At 43.7% G+C, this 21,470-nt stretch overlaps 1 protein-coding gene and 1 pseudogene across 6 annotated transcripts in view; both read left to right on the forward strand.

Annotated features, from left to right (window-relative positions):
• The window catches only part of SLC12A8 (solute carrier family 12 member 8), a 246,961-nt gene that overhangs the window by 139,867 nt on the left and 85,624 nt on the right, over positions 1-21,470 (forward strand). The window lies entirely within an intron of this gene.
• LOC143647829 (DNA primase large subunit-like) lies at positions 12,684-14,960 on the forward strand (annotated as a pseudogene).

Genomic DNA, 21,470 nt, shown 5'->3' on the forward strand with positions numbered 1-21,470 from the left:
GAGACCTGGGTTTGATTCCCATGTGAAAAAAAAAAAAAGCTGCCCATATCAAAAAAAAAAAAAAGCCATTCTGGTATATTACATTCCAGCAGCTTTAACAGACTAAAACAGGGTGTGAACCCATTTGTAAATAGGACCTTTGAAGATGTTATAAGTTAAGATGTGCCCAAACTGAATGAGAGTGGGCCTTAATCCAAGATATCTGAATTCCTTGTGAGCAAAGGAAATTGAACACAGAAGAGAAGTCTTGGGAGAAGCAAGAAGCTGGATGTCAATGGAAGATAAAAGAGAAAAGAGAAGGCACTGCCATGTGCATTGCCATATGATGGAAAAGCCAAGGAACCCCAAAGATTGCTGGCCAGCCAGAAGATGCTGACCCCAGGAAGAAGCAAACTTTCTAACTTCTGAAACCATGTTCAATAAATTCCTGTTGATAAACCAACCCATTGTATAGTATTTATTTTAGCAGTTAGGGAATGGAAATACCATCTAATGAGTTTATAGAATAGCTTGAGCCCAAAGTATAAGGGCCCTGGACCTTTCTATGCACACATCTTGTCTTGGGCATGCTCTTGTGGTCCTGGGGATTCCCCCATTTACATGGTGTTCTAGTTTGCTAGCTGCCAGAATGCAATATACCAGAAACAGAATGGCTTTAAAAAAGAGGAATTTAATGAGTTGCTAGTTTACAGTTCTAAGGCTGAGAAAGTATCCCAATTAAAGCAAGTGTATAGAAATGTCCAATCTAAGGCATCCAAGGAAAGATACCTTGCTTCAAGAAGGCCGATGAAGTTCAGGGTTTCTTTCTCAAGTGGAAGGGCACATGGTGAATTGTAACTTGTGAGCTAATAAATCCCCATTATTAAAAGCCCATCCATTTCTGATATATTGCATATCATCAGTTTTAGCAACCAGAACACCCCATTACTGTAGTCCTTTAATTGTTTTCTGAAACTCTGAGAGAGGTCTTTCTATCAGTTCATGCTGGTTCTTCACAGCTTCTGTGGGAGAACAGAGCCCTGAGCCTCTCATTCCACCATCTAGATTGGGGTAGGGGTCTGACTTTCTCATTCTTTGCTTTCATGTCTTTAATAATTAAGGATGTTCCGTTTTGTTGTTTTAGTAACATACTCTTTGTTTCATGGATATAATATCTTGTCTTAGCTCTATGAGGATTTATTGATAGATATTTTTAGGTTTTCTTATCCTTACATAGTTTCTGCTTCCCCTCAGTTGCCTTTATCCTGTTAAAGGCATTTCATCAGGCATCTGGTAATTCTTGGCTTTCTGCTTATGATTAAGAGCAGGAGGTTAAAATGTTGACTGCAAGCAGTGAGCACTTGATAGTTCTTGTCACTTTGAGATAATCTGGGAGGTGAGTTGTTGGGGGCCCTCCCCTAGGTTCAAACCTTTTTGTGCTGATTCTTAGAGTTCTTTCATTTTCTTCAGGAGGAGTCTTCCAGGCTTCCTCCTGTTGGATAAGGGTCTGGCCACCCTTGTTCTGAGAGCTGAGTTGTAGGCCACTGCGGAGGCCTCTGGTTTCAGCATTATGTAAATGTAGACCTTGACCTCCTGCGGGGCCTGGTAGCCCTTTGTTTTCCCTCTCCAGAGAATAAACCTCCAGGCCTCTGCTGTCTGAGTGGGGAGCAGCAGCTGCCTGCTAGCCAGAGTTAACTTCTCAAAGAGTTTCCACCCTGGTCCTCTTCATTTAACCTACCACCTCTCACTCCCAGGTCCACAGGTACCTGATGCTTCCTGTTCCTGAGGCTTTTGAAATTTTCATAGGGTGAATCAGATTCGTTCTCTGCTGACTTGAGATTACGTCAAGTCAGACTTACCAGGTCTGATAAGTCAATACCACAGGACCATCTGCTTTATTAGCTTCCAAAATTGTGTGACTGCTTTCCCCATTCTTATGGGCACCTTGACCCGAGAGTGTGGTGTTAATATTTTTAAATAAGCTGACCGCATTTAATGACTTTTTAAACTTAATTTTTTTTTTTAACTTTTCCCTCCTCTTTAAAGGAATATTAGTATATCTCTTTGTGATGAAGTATTGTCTCTCTTGCTTTGGCAAATTTTATAGCCATGTGTTCAGGGCTTGTTCCCTCTGTACATTATACCTCTGATTCTGGGAAACATTTGTGAAAAGCTGACGGATGCAGTTTGAGTTTCTTGAAATCATTTGGGATGATATTGCAGAAGAAATATAAAGAAGGTCTTTTCTCTTGATAGATTGCTGCAATATGATTTCTGATTTCGTGTCATAATACATTTTTGAAAAATACTTGTGTTGTGTAGGTATGACCCTGTGGGTTGATACTTAATCATAACAGTCAGGAACTGTGGATTAGCATCGTGAAAACCTCCCGAGTGACTGTGAGAACTTCCTTCCCCTATGTTTGAGAATTTACAGGCTATTGAGAAATGGATTTTAGGTGTAGCTCTGGGAAAACAGTGACTCTATCCTTGAAGTATGTCAGAATAGTATCTAAGGGAAAAGCTGAAATTGTTTAAAGAGGATTCTGTAATAGCTTGCTGCACTTATAATCAGTCCTAGTAAACAGAGGACTGGAAGTAAACAAAGAAGTGTTCTACTTCAAGTTGAAACCTTAGGTTGAAGTGGGAACATGCATTTATTCCCTAAAGTGATTTTTCACTGAGCATTTTAAGGTTTTTGTCTTCCTAGCATTCTTTCCCTGATTCTTTCATTTCCACCTGGCTCTTCCTTGCCCAGTGTCTCTTTCTCTCTCTCATTGTTCCTCATTCCCACTGTCATCACTCTTTCCCACCTCTAATCAATTAACCCAAAAATGTTTACCGAGTGCCGCTCTGTGCAGATCCAATGCTATATGTTTAAGATACATACAAGAATAGGGCATCATTTCTCCCATAACCAAATAACCACCATAACCTGGGTAAACATTATAAAGGAATATATACAAGTTGCTGGTGGAGGACAGTGAAAGGACCTTTACCTTGGGGTGTCAGAGAGGTCTTCAAGGGGAAGGCGACATTTGATTGGCTCTTGGAGCTTGCACCGGAGTTCGAGTTCGTCTGGTTATAAACTTGGGGAGGGTTTTCCCAAGGAGAGGCAACAGACTACTGAAAGGCTCCGGGATGAGAAAGTGCATGGAGAATTTCAGAAAGTGCAGGAAGGTACTTTCAGAAAGGAGAATTTCAGAAAGTGCCGGGGACAGGAGTAAGGGAGAGGCTAGGAGGAGATAAGACTCATTCGGGTTAAAGGAAGAGACATGTCCTGGTTTCCTGAAGTGTCGGTGGTTTATGTGACGTGACAGAGGGAAGCCCAGGAAACTCTCAGCAGCTGTGTAGCCACTGTGGTTCCCTGTGTTTCCAGGCTCAGCCTGTACCACATGCTCTGGGGAGAAATAGAATACTAGCTTATCTCTGTTGAGGTGACCATTGCTGCTCGCTGCCATTGTCGCCTGCTGCCTTGTCGGAGGCTCTCCCCCGCCAGTCCTGCTAAGAGAAAGGCCTGATTGGACAAGACCTCATGGTTAACCACCTCCTGGACAATGGACTTGCTCAGGTCCGTTCTCTGTGTGGTCACCTTTAGCTCTGGCTCCCATCTCTGCTCCAGAGATTGCGTCCAGGAAAGCAGGGTCATGAGCGATCTTGGGACAGAAGAATTCTCCTGGCCCGTTTTCTCAAAATAGGCTGTAACCATGAAGGGTGTCGAGGTTTTCCTGGATTGTCCAGTGCAGAGCGGCCACTTCTCATCTTATGGACAGGGTGGAGCTAGCCAATTTGAAAGACCAGTTTTCTTCTTCCATTATAAAGCAGTACATACTTAGCACAGAAAATTTGAAAAAAATAGAGAAGCCAAAGGAAGAAAAAAATCACCCATAGTCATATCATTCAGAGACAACCTCATAAAATACATTTCCTCCAATATTGTTGTCTTGCATATTTTTTTTTTTTTTTTTTTTTTTTTTAAAGGAAAGACAGAGAGAGAAGGAAGGAAGAAAGGGAAACATAGACAGATAGAAGGAAGGAAGGAAGGAAGAAAGGGAAACATCTTTAAACATTTTCTTGTTTTATTGTATTTTGTTTTTCCGTTTTTTGTTACATGGGCTGGGGCCGGGAATCGAACCGAGGTCCTCCGGCATAGCAGGCAAGCACTTTGCCCGCTGAGCCACCGCGGCCCGCCCGTCTTGCATATTTTTGTTCATATTTGTGTTTAGATAGTATGTGCTAAATTATAATTTTATTAAAAATAATCACACTTAAGATTAAAAATTGAAGTAGGAAAACGAATCTTTTATGGCCTTTTTTGCATAATTGAGCTCACATGGCTTATATTATTTTTTTGAGTTAAAATATGTAGCAACATTCACAAGCCCCAGATGGAATGGAATGTAAACAGAGGCTTGATGACATTTCTTATCGTGAGGATTTTGTTAGTTTTTCTAGTTGGAAAAGCAAACAAACAAATAACCAGGAATAACTTTAAAACAACATGAGTTTCAAAGATGTAGAAATCATAAATGCTTAGCAAAGACAGTAACTCTTTCTTTTCAGTAGGAGAGTACTCAAAGCAGATCTGCTGTGCACAGTCCCCCTGGGTTAGGGCACACCTGGCCAGGGACCAGAGTCCACGTGATTGCAATTGTCTGGACATGAGAAGGCAGGGCTGGACTGGGGGAGTCTCAGTGGGGGATAGAGCTGAAGACCAGACAATTTGTGAAACAATTTTGTGATCTCATTCCCTTGATTTGTTTCTAATTACCTCTTTTTTTCCATTCCCTCCCTCCCCATGCCTCCTTCTCTCCCATTGGGAACGACGCACAAACACCTTAAATGCAAAGCAAGCAAAATGTCTTTTAACCAGTGAGACTCTTGATTGATTTTTCTCTCATTGATTTTTTTTTAATTTAAGAAAACAAGCAATATACTTAGAACCACCAAAAATGGATATCTTAGTTAGCTTAAATAGGCATATTTTTAAAAAGTATCCATATAATCCTTGTAAGCCTGTGTTTGCACAGTAAGTTTCATAAACCAATTAAAAATTAAGACAACAAGGAAAAAAATCTACAAATTCAGATAACAAAGTTCTTAAATTCTAAATATTCAACACTAATTTATACCATTTGATCAGTTGTCGGCACTGTGAATAGTCTCAAAATATCAAGTAGAAAGTTCTTACAAATATCTGCATTCCTATAGTAATGACCTATGTTACTAAATATTTTCCTGATTTTTACAATTAACATATGAAAATCGTAACTACTTAAAATGGATATCTTAGCTTATCCATAGGCATATTCAAAAAAAAATCTAAGTAATCATTGTAAAGCCTGACTCTCTCATTAATTTTTGATCTGAAATAATAAAAACACTCCGGGTTCCTGCCTTGAATATTAGTTTGGCCCCACACATGGCTGTGTGAATGGACCCGCACATAAGCCCACACGTGGGCACGCGCACGGCTGACCACCTGCGCTGCTGTCTGTCTGTAGAGCAGTGTCTGGCACACAAATCCAAACACTTTCCTTCCTCCAGTAAATCTTGGCCAGCTTCATCCATGCTTCAGTGACTGATGCCCTCTCGCTCTGAACTAAACTCATTTGCAGGGTCTAGCATGTTTGTATTTTGAGTCTTGTTCACACCTGTCCTCTCCCCTTGGCACAGGACTGCAGCTCACACATATGCCCATGAGAGCATGAGGGGGCACCCTGGGCCGGGGTCTCTGCCTGCCTCCAAGGCCTGGACTGTCAGTATACGTGGCCATCATTCGCATGTGAAAATGATGTCTGGCACACAAGTCTGAGACCCAAACAACAGCTTCTTTCACCCTGAACACAGACTGGGTCCAGAGCTGTGAAGGGAACATTTTCCCCTCCATTTCCAAGAATTTATGTCATTTTCTGAAAAATTAAAAATACTGGGTTATGAAGACTTTTTTTCCTTAAGTAAACATAATGCTTAAGAAAAGTTGTTTATAACCTGTTACCCAGCTGTTTTAGTTTTCTAGGCTGCTCAAGCAAATACCATGAAATGGGTCAGGTTAAATAATGGGAATGTATTTGCTCACAGTTCTAAGACTAAAAGAAAATCCAAATGAAGGCGTCATCAAGGTGATGCTTTCTTCCTGAAGACCAGCATTCTGGGGTTGGCTGCCAGCGATCCTGGAATCTTTGTCACATGCCCGTGTCTCCTGGTCTCTCCCTTCTCTTTAGGATTCCACTGATGTTCAGCTTCCGGCTGCTCCCTCTGTGGCTTTCTCTCCATCTGTCTGAATATCATCTCTGATAAAGGATTCAGTAGTAGGATTAAGACCCATATCCTGATGGAGGTGGGCCACACTAACTGAAGTCACCTCATCCAAAGGTCCTACTTACAATAGATTCACACCCACAGGAATGAACTGAATCTAAGAATGTGTCTTTCTGGGGTGCATGCAGCTTCAAACCATCACACCTGCTTTTCCATTTTCAAACTAAATTCTAATAGTCCACTGGGTCTTATTAAGATTGTTGACATCAATCAGTGCATTAGAATCTTGCAGTGTCCTTGTCAGACTTTCTTTACCAAATTTTTACTAAAAAATTAATACTTTTTGAGACCCTAGGTATATTTTGGCTTGCAAGTAGAGAAGAATGACTGTTACAATTTGTTGAGAAAAGGAAGAAGATCTGAATGCGGCATAGTGACCAAGGAAGGAAATACTTACTGAGCCACTCTCTGTGTACCGGGCACTGCACTAAGTGTTTTATATCTCATTTTATCCTCACAATATCCATGTGATGCATGTACTGTTATTGTCCCTACCTTAAAGAAGAAGAGAAAACAGAGGTTCAGAGAGGTTATCTTACTCAAGGTCACACAGCTGGTACATGGTGAAGCCAGCGTTTGAGCCCTTGCCACCTGTCCTCGACGTCCCTGTTCTTCTCAACCATCGCATACGTCCTGTTCCCTAGCTGCCGTGCTGTTCCCTAGCCGCTGTGCTGTTCCCTAGCTGCTGTGCTGTTCCCTAGCTGCCGTGCTGTTCCCTAGCCACTGTGCTGTTCCCTAGCTGCCGTGCTGTTCCCTAGCCGCTGTGCTGTTCCCTAGCTGCCGTGCTGTTCCCTAGCCGCTGTGCTGTTCCCTAGCTGCCATGCTGTTCCCTAGCCGCTGTGCTGTTCCCTAGCTGCCGTGCTGTTCCCTAGCCGCTGTGCTGTTCCCTAGCTGCCGTGCTGTTCCCTAGCTGCCGTGCTGTTCCCTAGCCGCTGTGCTGTTGGCTGAATTACAAAGCAGGGACCACATGAAGGGCTTGTCCTTTAAAATGCATTTTTGGAGGTTGCCAAATTGTAAAATGGAAGGGGAGTGGTCTGGCATTGGGAGACATGAAGCCAGGTCCTCCCTACCTATTTCCATGGAACCCCGGGCCAGAACCCTAACATCGGTGGGTTTCAGTTGCCTTCTAATAAAATCTGATTTTATTAGATGATGGTGAAGTTTTATAGTGAATGTGAATGCTGAATCATTAAATTGATATTTCTTTTAGTCTCCAGTATCTTAGAGCAGCTAGAAGTAAAAACCTCAAATTGTGTTATTATAACCCGTGTCAAACTGTGAAATATGTTCTACAACTAACGTGGTGCTGTGCTTTGAAATGTATTGCTTTTTTTGGGATATATGTTACTTTTCGCAAAAAAGGGGAAAAAGTCAATTGTGATGATAAAATAGTATTTATTCCTTCTAGTCTCCTATATTCTGGAGCAGCTAGAAGGAAAAATCTGAGAGGATCATATGGTAGCCCATGACAAACTCTGGGATCTGTCCTGTAATGACTTGTTGAAGAGTGCTTTGAAAACTACTGCTGTTTTCCTGCTTTCCTTTGTATATACGTTATATTATACAATAAAAACTTTAAAAATAAAGAAAAAGCATTCGTCTGTTAGGAGGAATGTTGGGAGTCAGTACAGTGTGGCCCCTTCTCAACCCTGCACCTTGGTGTGCTGAGTAGGTGTCATGGAAGAGCTCTGCCCTGGAATCAGAAACCCAACTCCACCTGTAAAAAAAAAAAAAAGAGGTTTCTTCCAGTTCTAGAGGCTGATTCTTCCAGTCATATCCATTTTAAAGCTTCGGGGCAGAGCTTTGAATGCTACCACCTGCCTCATGCTTGTGTTTTCCAACACGAGAAATGCCCTAAATGAAAAAAAGTACAGGAACATGCTGACAGGGAGAGGAGAGTTTCTCAGTTTGGACCATCTTTTGGTGTTTCTGAAAATAACAAAATAAAGCATCAGAAACAGCAGAAGGACGTTCCGGTGGTAGCTAAAAGGGTTCAGTAGGCGGCTGCAGAAAATCTGTATGTCGGATTCTTGGGACATGCAGAGATGAGTAGGAAATGTGGAGGTCATTGTTTTAAGCTGCTAGCTTCTTAAGGACAGGAATTGCTTCTTATTTCATTTTTAGCCCAGAATATTATAAAGTACTTGGCACATAACTGGCTCTCAGCTAAACTTTGCTGAATGAATGAGTGGGCAAAGAAACATAAGACTGATGGATCTGGCTCTAGAGAACATTAATTAGAGCAGCTTTTGTCTGAGAAGAGTTGTAGGAGAATGAAGCTAATTAAACAGGTTGTCAGAGCAAAACTTCCAAAGAAACAGAGCGGTAGGGTGGAAAGACCACCTGCTAGAGAAGTCGACCACGCTACATATACACCTTGTCCTCACTTTCTATCTTCCTGCTCTCCAGCCACCCAATAATTACTGGGTTAGGAGCTAGCACCAGGATACAGCAGAGGATAAGAAGGATATTCCCTGCCCTCTGACACATGCAGCCAACTAGGGAAAATAATGACAATAACATGTCATTTCGTGTTTAGTACTATCAGAACACACACCCTTTATAAGGTCTGTAACTTTGGACAAGGCACTTAAACCTTCTGAGCCTGCTCATCTGTATAATGGAAATAATACTTCCTTAGAAGGGCAGTTTTCAGAATAAAAAATAACATACTATGTAAATATAGGGACTTTTTTTTTATATTGTAGAGGATAACATTTTTTATTTATTATTTTGAAGATACTTTGTTCTGATAAACTTTTTCTTGGCTCCTCTGTTTTTTGTTTTGTTTTGACATGGGCAGGCTCCAGGAATCAAACCCGGGTCTCTGGCAAGACAAGTGAGAATTCTGCCACTGAGCCACCATCGCATCACCCTCTTGGCTTCTCTTAAACTGGCAGAAACCAAAATTCTAAATTTCTTAAAGTACAACACCTTGTAATCCTGATTGTAAGAAATTAAAAACATTCAAAAGCAAATAAAATAATAAATTCAACAGTAGATCTGTAATTACAGTCTGAATGAACATTTTAAACTTAAGTATGTCAAATATGATAACTGTATTAGTTTTGCATGACACATTTTTAAGTTTCTAAAGAAACTTGTTATAGCCTTAAAACAAACAAACAATAGCAGCCAAACAAACCCTATTGTATATATTTCTATTTTTTCTCAAATTTCTGTTTGAAGAAAAAGGAGAAATCACTTTTTGTTTTCTCCAACTCTGACGGCTCAGAATGGAAGTCATCTTTCAGGGCAGTTCGTCCCAAGCAATTATTCTACAACCCCAAATTGCTAACTGCATGAACAAATCTGCCCATCGAGTATAAAGAAGGACATGTTGGAAGACTGGATTTTATCAGTGGCTCTACCATTTACTCACTCTGTGACCTTGGGCAAATCACCTCTGCCTGAGCCACAGTTTCTTCATCTGGAAAACAAAGGATACAACTACCTGTGTCATGGATTGCTCAGAGATTAATTAAATGAGTCAAACCATATTTCCTCAGTTCTAAAACACCATCATATTAAGACACATCAGATTTTCAGATAAGAAAAATCATTACATTAAGTGTGCAATCGACTGTATACTATATCTAGATTTTGGGAAATCAAAATGAAAAAAAAGCATATTTAAATTGAGTAAATAGGATAAAATAAGAACCCTTTGCCAAGAGGGGGATTCTAGACAAATGTAAGGTGGTCTCATTATTATGGGCATCTTCCCTGTGATGGAGGAACTATGCTTTGCTGCCTGGTTTCCTGTCACCTACCCCTCTGCCAGGCAGTCTGAAACAGGGCTGCCTTTACAGCATTTCTCTTGCTCTTCCCCCAGCCCATCAGATGCCAAGCCCAGGGTGGATGGGTTTGACTATATCATGGTTTCTCTTTTGTGTGGAAGTTGTTCCTTGTGGAGAATCAGGAAATATCTCAGCAATCTTGTCTGGGCTGAACAGCTTGTCCCTTTCTGTGAGTTTCTTTCCACTGACCCAGTTCCTCCCAACCATTTTCATGTTGCTGCATAGCCAGAAAATGATAATATTTGTAGAGCTCTCCGGGGTAAAGGAAGGAGCAATCGGGGTCCAAAAGGCTGATATCTTTACCATCTGGAACTCATTCAAAGCATTCCAGTGTGGCTCATCTTTTCTAATTAGTCAAGAAGAAGGAGGAAAGGGGATGGGAGGAAGAGAAGAGAAGAAGAAAAGAACATCCTGGTACTATTCACTGTTTTTTGCTGGAGAATGTTAAGACATCTTAGACTTTCAGAGCATCTTTATAATAATGGTCTGATGTCTTGATCAAAGTACCTTTGCCATATGAGTACCATGACAAGCATGTTTTAATACCTGCCTAGGTATTGGAATCACTGGGGGAAACTTGGTAATAGTATATATTTCTGGGCCCAGACCCCTTATAGACTGAGGCTTGGAATTCTTAGTTGTAAGAAGTACTCCAAACCCACAGCTAACAGCATACCTAATGGTGGAAGAATGAAAGTTTTCCATCTAAGATCAGTTCAAGGCAAGGATGCCTGCTGTCTCCACTATTATTCAACATTGCACTAGAAGTTCTAGCCAGAGTAGTTAGGCAAGGAAAAAAAAAAAAAGCCATCCAAATTGGAAAGCAAGAAGTAAAGCTTTCTCTATTTTAGATTATATGAACCTATGTACAGAAAATCCTGAAAAATCTACAACAAAGCTACTAAGCAAATAAATGAATTCAGCAAAGGGGCAGGATACAAGGTCAACACCCTCAAATTAGTACTGTTTTATACACAAGCAATGAATAATTGAAAGAAGAAGTCAAGTTGCTTTTACAATAGCAATTAAAAGAATCAAATATCTAGAAATGAATCTAACCAAAGACATAAAGGACTTGTACATAGAAAACTATGAAACATTACTAAAAGAAATTAAAGAAGACCAATGCAAATGGAAGTACATTTCATGTTCAGTGGATTGGAAGACTAAATATTGTTAAGATGTTAATTTTACCCAAGTGCTTTACAGATTTAAAGCAATTCCAATCAAAATTCCTACAACCAGAAAAGAAAAAACAGCAAATTATCAAATTTCTATGGAAGGATAAGGTGTCCAGAATAGCCAAAGCCATCTTGAAAAAGAAAAACAAAGTTGGAGGACTCACATTTCCTATCGTAAAACTTATTACAAGCCACAGTAGTTAAAACTGCCTGGTACTGACACAAGGACAGACACGTAGAACAATGGAATCAAATTGAGAGCTCAGAAATCAAGCCTCACGTTTATGACCAACTGATTTTTGACAAGGTGGCAAAGACCACTCAATTGGGAAAGAACAGTCTCTTCAGCAAATGGTGCTGGGAAAACTGGATCTCCATTTGTAAAAAAAATTAGGAGGACCCCTACCTCACACCAAATACAAAAATCAACTCAAAATGGATCAAAGGCCTAAATATAAGAGCCAGAACTATCAAACTCTGTACCAGTTTAGGCTGTTATGCACCCCAGAAAAGCCATGTCCTTTTTCCTGATCCGGTCTTGTGGGGGCAGCCATGTTTCTTTTAATCCTGATTAAATACGTTGGGGTAGAAACTTTGATTGGATTGTTTCCATGGAGATGTTGACACATCCAATTGTGGATGTGGCATTTTGTTTAGATGGAGATATGACTCTGCCCATCAAAGTGAGTCTTGATTAGTTTACTGGAGTCCTTTCAGAGATGAAACATTTTTGAGAAAGCCCAGAACTCTCAGAGATGCAGACCTATGGAGATGCTTGGTGTGTTGATAGAGAGATCAGAAGTCTAGACAAGGGTATTTTGGAGATGCAAAGCCCAGCAGATGTTGCCATATGCCTTCCCCTGATATGCTAAGCAAGTCAGAACCCAGAGTTGTGTCCCAGAGGAGATGCTTAGTGAGGAAAGCACTGACATCAGAAGCTGGAAGCAATGGAACCAGGGACAAGGACCAGCAGACACCAGACACATGTCTCTGCATGTAACAGACATCAAGGTCTTTCTTGAGTCAAGGTATCTTTCACTGGATGCCTTAGTTTGGACATTTTTATGGCCTTAGAACTATAAACATGTAACTTGGTAAATCCCCTTTATAAAAGCCAACCCATTTCTGGCATATAGCATTCCAGTAGCATTTAGCAAACTAAAACAAACTCCTAGAAGAAAATGTAGTGAAACATCTTCAGGACCTTGTATTAGCCAATGCCTTCTTGGACTTTACACCCAAAGAAAAAGCAATAAAAGAAAAAATAGATAAATGGGACTGCATCAAAAAACAAAAACAAACGAAAAAAACTATGGTTCTATGTGAACTCTCCCACCACCCAGGAAAAGTGTCTGTTGGCATTTCTCTTTTCTCCCATTTGATGTGGTTGTAGGTAACCAAGATGCAGTTTTCTGGAGGAAAGTGCAGGAAATTTTGATTGGCAGGTGACCAAAGAAGTGCTTGTTACCCTCATAACCTTCAGTTTTACTTCAGCCGCCCTCTGAAAACATATCCTTGATAGAATTTGAAATTTTGGCTATTTTTCTAGTTTGCCAGCTGCCATAATGCGAGATACCAGAACTAGAATGGCTTTTAAAAAGGGGAATTTGATAAGTTGCTAGTTTACAGTTCTAAGGCTGAGAAAATGTTCCAATTAAAGAAAGTCTATAAAAATGTCCAAGTTAAGGCACCAAGAAGAGGTTACCATAACTCAAGAAAGGCTGATGAAGTTCAGGGTTTTTTTCTCAACTGGAAAGCCATGTGGCCTACATGGTGACATCTACTAGCTTTCTCTCTAGGCCTCTTGCTTCATGAAGCTATCTGGGGGCATTTTCCTTCTTTATCTCCAGAGGTCGCTGACTGGTGGACTCTGGTTCTCTCATCATTCTGAAGCTTTCTCCAAAATGTTTCCTTTTTTAAAGGAAACAAACTCCTAGAAGAAAATGTAGTGAAACATCTTCAGGACTTTGAATTAGCCAATGTTTTCTTGGACTTTACATCAAGACCCACCTGGAATGGGTGGAGTCACATCTTCCTCTATTCAAAAGTTAATAACACAGTGGGGCAAGCCACATTTCTGTGGAGATAATCTAATCAGTTTTGCAATGTACAGTGCTCGATAGGGATTAGAAGAAACAGTTGCTTACACAAGATTGATTAGGATTAAAACATGGCTTTTGTAGGATACATAAATGCTTTCAAACTGGCACCACTATCAATAGAGTTAAATTGCTAAAATCAGTTGAAAATCTTGGTGTGAACTTTGTGAAAGGAAGTGAGCAATATCAGAATAAGTTGGAGGCTTAAATTCGAAAGCTCAAGTTTTCCTACAGAGAAAATTTAGAAGATAAATATGAACCAGGAAAAAGAGATTATATTTCTCACTTTATTTTGCACCTTACTTATTGCCAGTCTGAGGATCTTAGACGCTGGTTCATTCAACAAGAGATGGTTCTCCTTTGATTTCACTTCAGTATTTTATCTAAGGACGATATTCAAAATTTCTTAAAAGATAGCCATTTGCAGCTTGAGGCTAGGAGTGATGAAGAGAAGAATCTCCGAGAACGGGAGATTATTGCCTCATCACCAAGTTAATGGGGCTCAGTTAAAGTTTGAGTTAGTTTATAATATCCCTTTTGCTGATTCTCTGTTTTGAGGAAGGGAAGTCTATTTGGAAGATGGCTTTGTTTATGTACCACATAAGGACATTGTGACAGTCATCCTGAATGGATACAGAGCCAAACTGTCCAAGGCTTTGGCATTAATAGCCAGGTCCTCACCTGCTGTGCAGTCTGATGAGAGACTTCAGCTTCTGCTTAACCATCTCAGTCATTCCTCATTCCTACGTTGGTCAAGATTATATTATACAGAGAAATACTGGGAAGATTTTTTAGATCATATCGATTTGCTTTCTACAAAGTCTTTCCCACCCTGCATGTGTCAGTTACATAAAGCCTTGCAGGAAAATCACCATCTTTGTCATGGAGGTCGAAAGCAGTATAGTCTTTCCCTGGAGGGCATTGGCTTAACACTGGAATAAGCATTTCAGTTCTGAAGCAAGAATTTATCAGAGGAAAGGTGGATCCAGATAAGTTTGGGCTACTCTTACAACATCTCTCATAGCTATGGAAAGGAAGGCAAGAGGTACTCCTTTCAGTTGCCTCAAGATTATTCTGGCCAATCCACCAAACCAAGGGGATTATCGTGGGTGCCCATCCCATCACTGACCCAGAGCTGCTGAAGCAGAAGTTGCAGTCACACAAGATCTCTCCCGGAAGGATGAACCAGATTTTGGACTTAGTAAAGGGGCCACATTTACCAGGTAGCCTGTCAAGTACTTCGACATGATACATAATGTCAATGATTGTGGCTTTTCTTTGAGTCATCCTTATCAGTTCTTTTTGGAGCGCCAATGGATTCAAAATGGTGGTAAAGACGTTAAGAAGGAATCCATCCAACCAGAAACTCCTCAACCTAAACCAAGTGTCCAGAACACCAAGGGTGCATCATCTGCTCTGGCTTCTTTAAATTCCTCTCTGAAAATGGATATGGAGGGATTGGAAGATTACTTCAATGAATGATTCTTGAATAGAGAGCAGTGGGCCCCTTTGCCTATTGCAAAAGAGGGGTGTGTATAGACCATCTCCCTGCATTGGCCATGGATCAAGACCTACTGACCCTGGGGGACTAATGCTACTGAAGCTGACCTTTCCCTGTCTCTTCTTTATGTGAGTAAAGTGTTTTTCCATCCAAAATAATAATAATAGTAACAATAATAACCTTTAGTTTCTCAAAGGAATTTATCATGAAAATAAAAAGGCAACCCACACAATGGGAAAAAAAAAATGGAAACCACATATCTGATAAAGGATTAATATCTAGTATATGTAAAGAAATCCTTCAACTTAACAACAATAATACAAACAAACCAACTGAAAAGTGGGCAAAAGACTTGAACAGATATATATCTTCAGAGGAGATACACAAATGACCAGAAAGCACATGAAAAGATGCTCAGCATCATTGGCCATCAGAGAAATGCAAATCAAAACCATGAGATACCATTTCACACCCTTTAGAATGACTGCTATTAAAAAAAAACAGAAATTAAAAAAAAACAGAAATAAGACATGTTAGAGAGGATGTGGAGAAATAGGAACACTCCTTCCTTCATTGCTGGAGGCAATGTAAAATGATGCAGTCACTCTGTAAGACAATTTGATGGCTCCTCAGAAAGCGAAGTATAGATTTACCATATGACCTGGCAATCTCACTACTAGGTATATACCGCAAAAATTGAAAGCAGGGGCTTGAACAGATATTTGCATACCGACGTTCCTAGCAGCATTATTCACAATTGCCAAAAGATGGAAGTACCCCAAGTATCCATCAGATGATGGATGGATAAATAAAATGTGCATACACACGATGGACAATTGTTCAGCTGTAAAAAGGAATGACGTTCTGGTACATGCAACAACATGGATGAACCTTGATGACATCCTGTTGAGTGAAATGAGCCAGACACGAAGGATAAATATTGTATGATCTCATTGCTATGAAATAGAGCAAGCAAACTCATAGAGCAAAATCTGGAATGCGGGTTATCAAGGGGCAGGGTCGGGGTAGGAAATAGGGAGGTAAGGCTCGGAAATGTAGAGTTTCTATTTGAGATGATGGGGAAGTTTTGATAATAGATGGTGATGAGGGTAGAACCACAGTGTGAACATAACAGCACTGAATTATAAATTTGAATGTGGTTAAAAGGGGAAATCTTGGGTTGTATATATGGTATTAGAATAAAAATTTTTTAAAAGTACCTCAGCCTGTTCTTTATGTGCAGCGCGAGGAGGCAGCTTGATTTGGTGTGAGGAGTCCAGATCCACATCTGGGAGTAATCAGTACCAGTGACTCCGCCCTGGTTTTCCCTATCTGTAAGGCAGGGAGGAGTCCAGGCCTCAAACAACTCTGCAGGGGCTGACCCCTGAGGGGGGGTATGGAAATACAGTGGCTTGCTTATTATTAATAATGTTTCCTATTTTTTGCCTAGACTACCTCTAGTCTAGGCACTAGAGATACACCAAGGAACAAGACAGCTCGGTCTGCCCCCTCCTGGTTCACAGTCTAGATAAGCAGTGAGGGCACGAGCTGAGTGCCACTGCAGGGCCTGTGGGGACCCACAGGACAGTCTGGACAGGAGTGTGGCCACACTGAGGTTTGGTCCTGTCTGCTACGTGGTGTGGGTTCTCCTTTCTCAGCGTCCCCATTTATAAAATGGATTTGAAGCTTAAGACTCCCTCTGATGCTAAAAGTCTATGGTCGTGTGATACTGAGCTTTTTGTCATATGAACCTAAGTGAGCTTTTGCTCTTTTCTTTTCTTGGGTAGGACTTGGGGTCTGGGACATCTGCCCGTGGCTGAGAACTGGGGGACTGGGGAGCTTGAATATGTTCAGCATGGTACTTGACAGTAGGGTGACCTGCTCACATACATGTGAGGGGCGCTTGCTGACTGTGCCCTGCTGGGGCCACTTGCCTCCCACCCCTTCCCAGCCTGCCTGCCTGCAGGGGGTGACCAGGCAAGAGTGGGCCATGGAATAGCTCCCAGGTCAGAACTCTTTCCACTGCGGGGGGAGGCCAGAGCTGAGCAGGGTCAGCTGACCTGGGGGATCCCAATTTGGGTTAGGGTTATTTTGGGGGGTGTTGGGGGCCAGGAGGAGCAGACTGGAGTTTAAGCAAGATGGGAAATGGGGCGCCAGAGCCAGGGACAGCCAGAAGGAGTAAGTGGTGGCTGGGAGGAACCCACAGTCAGGGTGGAGACTTCCTGTCAAAACAGCCACTTATCCTGGCCGGAGAGTGCATTCCTTTTCCCCGGGAGATAAGTGGGCCAGATTTTCCTTTCTCAGGGCTCCTTTGAGCTGTAAGCTGCTAGGGCTGGCTGGTGGGGGGTTCTGTATCCCCTCAAGGGGGTCCCAGCTAGACCAGCTCATACTGCTGGCTCCCCTCAAGGCTCCCTGCATCCTTGGGCGAGCACAAGGTTTGAATCCCAGTTGCCTCTCTGTTCATCGGTTTCCTTACCTGAATAATGCACCTGCCCCAGAAGGCTGTTGTAGGGATCACACACCTGCATAAGCCCTTGCCTTGGGACAGGGGCACTCACTGCTATCACCCAGGATGCTTTGTTTCTCAGGACCTGTTCGAGCCTGTTATTAAATAGGGCTTTTTGAATGTCTTAGGCATGTGACGGTTCCATCCCCTCTAAGCCTGCCCAGGCAAAAATCTCCTCTCATCCTAATTCACTGACCCTAAGGCCATTATAAGAAAAGTTCATTGAGCTTTTATAATAGAGCCCATGTCAGCAGATAGAACAACTTCTTGCATGTTAGAAATCATTCTTCATCAAGAAAAGGTTCATTCTTCTGTTCACAAGTGAGGAATCCTTTCCTCTGAAGGAGCCCAGGACTGCCCAGCGTTGTAGATCTTCGGGCTTGGCAGGAGCCTCTCTGATTCCTGGACACTTTCAGCCATACCCCTCCCAAGCCTGGGGGTGGGGGCTGCTGCCCTGACCACCCCAGCCCCTACCCCCACTACCACACACACCAAAGGCAAAGGCTGAAACCCTTTCCCCCTCCACAGACACCAGGGCCTTTCAGCCTTGGGTTGCCCAGCCCTGGGTGCTTTTCTGCCCTGCCTCCCGCCTCTTCTCCCCCTGGGTGGAGGCCTTCCCCGCCAGGCCAGGCAGAGGCTCCAGGCTGCTCCTCCCTGGGCCGTCTGGGTGGGACTCCCATGGCCTCCTGGGGTAGGCCCAGCCCCGCTTCACATTTCTCTGCTGACCACTGCTGGACTTCCCAGCCCTCTGTGTGTTTTCCCTCTGGGTGGGGGCCTGGAAGCTGGAAACCCTGCTCACATCCTCTCCCCACCCTCCGCTGGAGAACTGAACTCACTGGGGCTGAAGCCAGAGAGGAGACTGTGGCCTGAAGAAGACTCCCAGCTCTGCCCAGACCCTTGTAGAGAAAGAAAGCAGTGCCTCAAGGCATGCCAGGAGGGCTGCCTCCAAATCAATCAGTATTTCTTCTTCCTTTTCTCCAGCCCTCCTCAGGTCACTGTCAAAACAGTCCATATCAATACAGCCCAATTCAGTTCAATTCAAAGCATTTTTATTGAGCACCTACAGTGTACCAGGACCCTAGGAATCTGCTCAACTGGAGGGCCCAGCAAATTGGGACTTACCCCAAATTGAACTCTGAATTAGGGCTACTGTTCCATTTTCAACTCTCCATGCCTTTTTTTTTTTTTCCTTTTTCTTTTTTTATTGTGGTAGCATATACACAACATACTTCCCATTTTAAACACTTTCAGGTATACAATTCAGTCGTGTTAATTACATTCACAGTGTTGTGCCAACATCACCACCCTTCATTGCCACAACTTTTAACCCCAGAGAGAAACTCTGTGCCACTTAATCTCCTTGCCTTTTGCACAATTGGCTCCCATCTCTGAACTCCTGTTTCCCCAGTTGTTAAAATGGACCAGTGAATTAGACTATGAAGTTTTTCTTATCACGCCCATTAACCTTTTATATCTGCACTAATGGAAGGCACTGATGACTCGAGTAAGACAAAGCAGCAGAAAATTAAAATAATGTAAAACCTTGTGGCAGTAATTGTAATTTGAATTGTTTTAGTTTGTTAACACGTAAACATGTAGTAATGAGTGTATTTCATGGTTGTGGAGGACATATTATTTTGACAGCCACAGAGGAAGGGAAGGGGGAGCAGGGAGGGAAGGGGCAGTAACAACAAGTTCTGGAAGCTAGTTTGGGATTTGACATCTGCCATTGGAAATCAATGATGTATTTTGGTTGGTATATCTGGAGTCTTGAGAATGGGCTTCCTGTTGGGGCAACTTTCAGAACTGGAAGCGTTCTGAAGAATCATCTATTACCCTGTTACTCCAGTGTAAAGTGTGGATAGGGAGCTCGGCCATCTTCTTGGTAGCTCATTAGGAATGCAGATTCACTGAGTCAAGAATTGTATTTCAAAGTTCAGTGGGGAAGGGGCCAGCCTACAGTCCCACCATGAGTGAGTCTGTGTCAGAACCAGGGCCCAAACCCAGGTATCCTGATTCCTGGTCCTTTCCTGTTTTGTTCCTCCCCCCACCCCCACCTTGCTCCTCAGAGATCTGCTCTGAGGAGCAAGATCTGCTGGGTTCTTGTGCCCATAAGGGAGCCCTATGCTCCATCCTCAGGAAGGAGGAACAGGGACTTCTCTCAAACCGGAGCTCTCAGTTTTGACTGGACCTCTTTGCTCCTTTCTGCTGACCCCTTGCATGGGAGCTAACATCAAAGCCACAGAGGAGGGAAAATTCCACTGACCAGCCCAGGCCCGCATGGGGCGCACTGGGTAAATGGCCCACCTTTTTCCACCTTAGACCCCTGGTTGGGCAGATCTGGAGAAGGGTGAGGTGAGGTGCTTGGGCAGGAACTCTGGGTGACTTGAGTGTCTGGGCAGGGCCCTTGGACATTCCCTTCCTTCCCCTTTTCATGGACCCTCTTGGTCAGGCCATTTCAGATTCCTTGCACCACTGCCCCCGCCCCCCACTCCAAACCCTTCTTCAAGCTGCAGATAGATCTCTGTCAGTGAGGCGGTGTCCCAGAATGGTCAAGGTCATGGCCGCTGAGCAGACCGTCCTGGATTCCAGTCCAGCCACACCCTTTAGGAGCACCTTAGGAGGAGCGGGTGGGTAAAGCACAAAAATTGACCTTGTGAAAGGCCCCAATTCACGTTACCATTAGTCCGCATTGTACTGTACTTCCTCCTTATTTGGGATCCTCAGCTCATTCTTGGTGACCTTCTCTTGCCCAGCCAGCACCCCGTTCATTTCCCCCACGACCCCTGGGCCTTGTCCTGGTATGTGTGTCCCTTCCCAGAGCCTCCGCCTCTCCTTTCCTTTTCCTTGCTTAGTTGCTCTTCCTGTGATCTCCCAGGCCCCACCCCTCCCTTTGGGTCTGGGCGGCTGGTCCCCTCCCTCCCTTCCTCTCTCCCGGGCCCTTCCTCCACTCTTTCTATTCCTGGTTGGACCAGCCTCTCCCATTGTCCGTTCCCAGGAAAGGGCCGTCTCGCTGGTCGAGGGGTGGGGGCCCGAGCCGAGGAGGAAAGCCAGCGCCGGAAGCCCCCGCCCCGAGCCCCGCCGCGCGCAGCCAGTGCCAGCGTCGTTCTTCTAAGTTAGTCAACAGCTTCACCCCGACACCCACCAGCGGAGGCCGGTGACTTCCCGGCAGCCTCTTCTAATTTCAGGCGACCCCGAAGCCCGGGTGGGGAAAGGAGGGGAGGGAGCCACAGGTGCCCCGGAAAGCTCCTCGGCAGTGACCTCCCCAGAGGCGGCCGGGACCTTGGGCGCGTCTGGGGTATTGGGGGCGCGGGCCCAACCCTGCCCTGCAAGGGCTGCTCTTTTTCCCCCCCTCTTGTGACCCCGGCTGACTGCCGCTGGCGGGGTAGGGGCGGGTGGGGTTCCATGAGCGCCCCTTGGGGGCAGACGGGTAGGTCCCTCCCACCACAGCCCATTGGCAGCATCTCCAGAAGCAGGAGTTGCCCAAATTCTGGGTGGAAAGGGCAAGCCCTTCCTGCAGAGGGACCTTCAAGTACTTTCCTTCTGCCAGTTCCTGCCGCAGTCTAGTGATTTGTTATCCCTCTCTCTCTCTTCTGTTCTGTTTTTGTTCTTCCTAAAACTGTACAGCTCAGATGGGACCAAAGTATTTTTGTTCGTCGGATACAAAACCAGATGTTCAGGTCAAGCTCCAGATACCTTCAGATGTAGCAGCTTCATATGTGGAAGCTATCCCAGCTGAGAGGACCCTAGTCCAATCCCCTATTTTATCGGCAGAGGAGAGGCCCACCCACAAGGCACAAGACTCTTTTTGAGGTCAAGACACAAGCTTTGGAAGCTCCTGGGGAAACTGCTTCAGGATGAATTGCAGGGAGACAGTATGGCAGATAGAAAAATTTGAATTCGGACAGAAACTGGATGCCAGGCTGGGCACTGCCTCCCCCCAATTGCACAAGCCCCAGCCAACAGCAGACCCCTGTGGGCATGACCTTGCATAGGGGCTCTGCCTGCCCTCCGCAGGGGGAGAGGGAGGGAGGATGCAGTGATCACGGGGCGGGGGGGTGGGGGGGCTGTAGGGGAGCCGTA

Source organism: Tamandua tetradactyla, chromosome 10 (assembly GCF_023851605.1).
Source record: "Tamandua tetradactyla isolate mTamTet1 chromosome 10, mTamTet1.pri, whole genome shotgun sequence".
In the NCBI taxonomy this organism is placed as follows: Eukaryota; Metazoa; Chordata; class Mammalia; order Pilosa; family Myrmecophagidae; genus Tamandua; species Tamandua tetradactyla.